The sequence below is a fragment of the Myotis brandtii genome, unplaced genomic scaffold, assembly GCF_000412655.1.
Source record: "Myotis brandtii unplaced genomic scaffold, ASM41265v1 scaffold4445, whole genome shotgun sequence".
Classification (NCBI taxonomy): Eukaryota; Metazoa; Chordata; class Mammalia; order Chiroptera; family Vespertilionidae; genus Myotis; species Myotis brandtii.
This window is the reverse complement of record NW_005367003.1, coordinates 5,016-10,030: the sequence shown is the minus strand read 5'-3', so window position 1 is coordinate 10,030 and position 5,015 is coordinate 5,016.

Genomic DNA, 5,015 nt, shown 5'->3' with positions numbered 1-5,015 from the left:
CCTCGCTGGCTGCTGGCCCTTTTGTGTCTGCCCTCTGCCCTTCCCCTGCCTTGGCCTCCCTGCTGTCATATATCACTACCTCTGACCCTCTGTCTGATGCCCAGGGTTTTCTCTCCATTCCATGGAAGGGGCTCAAGGCCTGAGCCCTCCATGGGCCCCTCTCTCTGGCCTCCTTCTTTCTCCTTCTTTCCCTGGCGTCTGCATCTCCTCTCCAGCCTCCGTTCGGCTCCCACTCCCTCACTGAAGACATGTTCTTAATCTCTGAGAGTTCCCCTTTCTCAATTTCAATTCCTTTCCTCTTTTTTCTCACTTTCCACTCACTTTCCACCATCCCTCTCCTCATTTTACTTCTTTCTTCCCATCCTCACCCTCTTCAACTTTCCAAGGCCCCAATCTCTCTCCTGCCCTCCTTAATCCTTTCCCCATTGATCCCTCACCCTCCTCGTACCCCTCTATCAGTCCCTCCACTCTCTGTGGTTTCACTGTCTGAGTCCCACCCCTGTTCCTTCCCTTGGACCCCTTACCTTATCGCTCTTTCCACCACTGACCTGATCCTCCCCACACCGTATATATCATTATGCCCTTTACATCGTATCCATAGTCACCCTAGAATTAGAATCAATCCTGTACTTCTGGTGTTTATTATCATTTTAGTGTTTAGAAACCTGTCCTTGGTCACACAGCATTAGGCCATGCTCACTTCGGCCTGGGTGTGTGAGCACGTCGGGCCCCAGCCGGTACAGCCAGATCAGGAGCTCCTCATCCTCAGCACAGCCAGGTGGATGGGGACAGGGACGTTCCCGGCTTGGAGGCCCATGGCCTGGCTGGGGTCTGGGTCTGGGAACCCAGGGAGGGTGGTGACTGTAAGTTGGAAAAAGTCCTGGCCTTCAGCTTCCACCTCTGACAGATCCGGTGAGGAACTGTGGTCACTCAGGGCTGAGTGCCATGAGGATTCAGGGGACATGGGTGCAGGGCCCCCTCAGCAAGCGTCCCTCATCCTGAGAGGTGTTCAGACAGACTCTCCTGTTGGCCTCCATCAAAGCACAGCACGATAGGTCTTTCCTTCAACCTGGCCTCCGCTCAGAGTTCTGTGGTCCGTTGCTCCCGGTTGGCTTCAGAGTCAACCCAGCAGAACCAGGGATTCTCTACAGGGCGGGGATCCCAGCCTGGATGCCCGGGCCCTGTGTGCGCACGTGTGTGTCGCTGAGCAGGAAGCCAGAGGTAAGACGCTGGGGTGAATGAATTACAGGTGCAGGTGTAGGGAGACCCCAGGTGGCTAGAGGCTCCGTGTGTCTCCGGGATGCTCCTCCCAGATCAAGTCCTGCTCACAGCTCAGTACTGTGTCTGGGGGAACGGAGGCCAAATGGGCCCCTGGTCCAGGGACTCCACATCCTTTCAGGACAAAGTGCTGCTGCAGGTGGTTGGCCTGCGGTGGGCGGGGACTTGCCCGCAACCACAGGGTGAATGTGCGAGGGTGTGGAAGTGGGCACTTTCCCACCTGAATGACCTTGTTCTGATCTGGCAGTGGGTGGGGAGGGCGCCCTCCCCTGTGGTGCGCATGCGCGGGTCGCTACAGCTGGCTGCAGGTGGCACTCAGGCTTCCTCTCCAGGGAAGCCCCAGGTTCCAGTGCCTCATGCACCTGGAGAAGATTCTGGGACCCTGAGGGCCTCTGTCCAGGGTCCTGGGCGCTTCTTTTCCTGCCCAAGGCCCGACCCTGCATCCAAGCTGGCTGGTTCCAGGCCCTCTAGGCTCTGGGGGGTCTTTTCCTCCCAGCCCTTGGGATCCGCCTTGGACACCAATGTCCTCCCTCAACCCGGCCCCTCCTTAGGCAGCTGGGCTTCTGTGACCCCAGGCCCCTCCCCGTGCGCTGTAGTTCGGAGAGTCCAAGAGCTCGGGAAGGGCTTCCACTTCTGCAGGGCTGAACGCGGACAGTGGAAACGTCCTCAAAGAGGCGACATGAAAGTGGATGACAGCTTCGTGGTGGGTCGGGGCGCGCACGGATTGGCTGGTGCACAGGGCCTGGGGTCAGGCGGCTTTGAGTAGCATTCAGGGCTCATCAGACTGGGGGTTTTGTTTTTGCTTTTTAAATTAGATTATATGGACACTTCTAAGAGTGGACACAGAAAATACTGGCACGTAGAGACCTCAAAATTGTCCCACCACTTTTCAGTGGGGGAAACATTGCGTTTGGCTTCCAATTATTTGCTTCATGTGTGTACTTTCACACACTAGAACGTTTTTCATTGAAAATGTTTTAAAGATGTTTTCAAATTTTCTCGCAAAATATTTAGCAAAAGCGTTTCACCGTAGAAATGTAAAGTCACCTTCGGAATGGAAACTCGGTGAGCAGAGTCATGGACTCCGTAGAGGGTTTTCTCCAGCTGTCATTTGATTTTCCTTCTGTGCATTCATGGTGGGAAACACGAATATTTGGTGTAAGGAGGTGTTTATTTGTTTTCTTCTTGTTAAGCATAGGTAATCAACGTAAATAAAGTTTCGTTGTTAATCTTTGAATGTTTCCATTCTTTCTTTTTTACAATAGATGTTTTAATTGATTTCAGAGACAGGATGTGAGAGGGAGAGAAAGATGGAAACATCAAAGGTGACAGAGAATCATTGACCAGCTGCGTCGTGGACAACCCCAAGTGGCGATGGAGCCTGCATCCTGGGCAGGTGACAGAATTGACCCGGTGACCTCCTTGTTCATGGGTGGACACTCAATCACTGAGACAAACCGGCCAGGGCTTCTGTGAATTTCTGAAACCAAATATCTACTTTCTCGCCTTACAGTGTTTGTCATTTTAAAATAGACTGTCGAGTCAAGAGAGCAATTGCCACTGGGTGAAGTCACCCGGACAAAGCGGGAATAACTTGGGGGTAGTGCGGTGTGAAAACCCGCCCATGGTCTCCCATGATCCACCGCGGCTCACTCCAGGCGGTGCCCACTGGGTTTTAACCCAGGCCCGCCTCTCTGGGCTCACATCCTCTCAGAGGACAGCAGTGTGTGGACCGCCTCGTCTGAGCCGCACCTGCTAGCGAATTTCGAGGAAAGAGGACAGAGCTCTTGGGGAGTGCACGTCTGTCTGACTGTCTGTCTGGTTTGTTGACTTCCGCGTTTTTTTTGGAGGACACACTCGCACACAGCGTCCGCACGCACCTCCCCCCCCCACACACACACCACTCCCTCCATTGCTGTAGTCAGAAGAGGGGGCAGAGAGTCCTGGGAGTGGCAAGTTTTTCCACCAGGTGGGCACCTGAGGAGGGTGGGGTCCTGTCTGGCTCCTCCCGGGAACGATCCCCAGGCTCTGAGTTCCCACACTCCGTGTCCACCTCACTCAGGTTCTCACTCTCCTCTCCAAGGAACCCAGGCCAAAGAGGCTTCTCCTCACCTGGGACCCCAGGCTTCTTTCCATCCTCCGCCATGGTGACTGCAGTTGCATTGCAGACATCCCCACCACCACACGGCTCCACATTCCTCTCTCCAGATCAGAATTGATTGTCACCTGATTCCCTTAGCTCTATGCCCACTTCTAGCAGGTATTCGGGGTCACCCTGCTCACAAACAATCTATCACATGTTTGTCCTGCCATCGCCCAGTCCTTCACCCCCAGGCCTCAGGGCCTCTCCGGAGGCACCCAGCTGCTCTCCCACCATCCCCAGATTCCTGCGGGAGTCAGCCCATCAGACACAGGAAAAAGGCAATCACTCACAGGCCTCACCAGGTTCCACCCCAAGGTCTCCCATGTCTTCAGCCATTGTCCCCAGAGACCCTCCCGAGTCACCCAGTTATTCTCCCACCGTCCCAAGATTTCTGCGGGAGTCAGCACATCACACACAGGAAACCCCATGAGCTCCCAGACCTCAGAGATTTGTTCCCCCATTTACACCACAGGGACTCCCAGATGTTCTCAAGTCCCAAACTCATTTCCTTTCACACTCGGACACGCCCAGGTCCTCGCAGCTCCTCTCCATTACGGTCTTTTCACTGCAACAACTGTGGGCCCATGTAGGGGCCAGCAGGACTCAGTGTTCCATTCATTTCTGCATGGTTCTGGTGATGGTCACACACCCACCACTGGGAGAGACCCACCTCGCACCCTCCCTAGCTCACTCCATTGCCCTCCCACTTGCTATGGTCACTCACTGGCTCACAGGAGACACCCTTCCCCTGGAAGACAGCACCGTCTGGGCCATCGTCACCCCTCAGCTGTGCAGCGGGACCCTCCTGCCTGCCTCCGACCCTGCTGCTGGCCACCATGCCAGGGAGACCCTCCGGCCTGTTTGTGATCTTGTGGGCAACCCTGGAGACGACAGTGACCACGTGTCTCACCAGTGTACCTGGGTCACTGCTGGAGAGTCCCTTCTCTTTTATCTGACCTTCTGGGGGGAGGCAAGGTGGGAAGACAAGGTGACTATTGACATCAGCCTGGGCCTGCCTTCACACAACCTCTCAGCCTCCAGCGTCTCACCAGGTCCAACCACCAAACCCTCCTCATTTGCTTTTCCCTTGCTGGCTGCTGGCCCTTCTGTGTCTGCCCTCTGCCCTTCCCCTGCCGTGGCCTCTCAGCTGTCCTCCATCACTGCCTCTGACCCTCTGCCTGAGACACTGTCTGAGTCCCACCCCTGTCCCTTCCCTTGGACCCCTCACGTGATCCCTCCCTCCAAACTGAACCTGATTCTGCCCAACCGTATATATCACGAGGCCCTTTACCTTCTATACATGTTCACCCTAGAATTGGAATCAATCCTGTGGTTCTGGTGTTTATTATCATATTAGTGTTTAGAAACCTTTGCTTGGTCACACAGCTTTTGACCACGCTCACTTCAGCCTGTGTGTGTGAGCACGTCGGGCCCAGCCGGTACAGCCAGATCAGGAGCTCCTCATCCTCAGCACAGCCAGGTGGATGGGGACAGGGACGTTCCCGGCTTGGTGGCCCATGGCCTGGCTGGGGTCTGGGTCTGGGAACCCAGGGAGGGTGGTGACTGTAAATTGGAGAAAGTCCTGGCCCTCAGC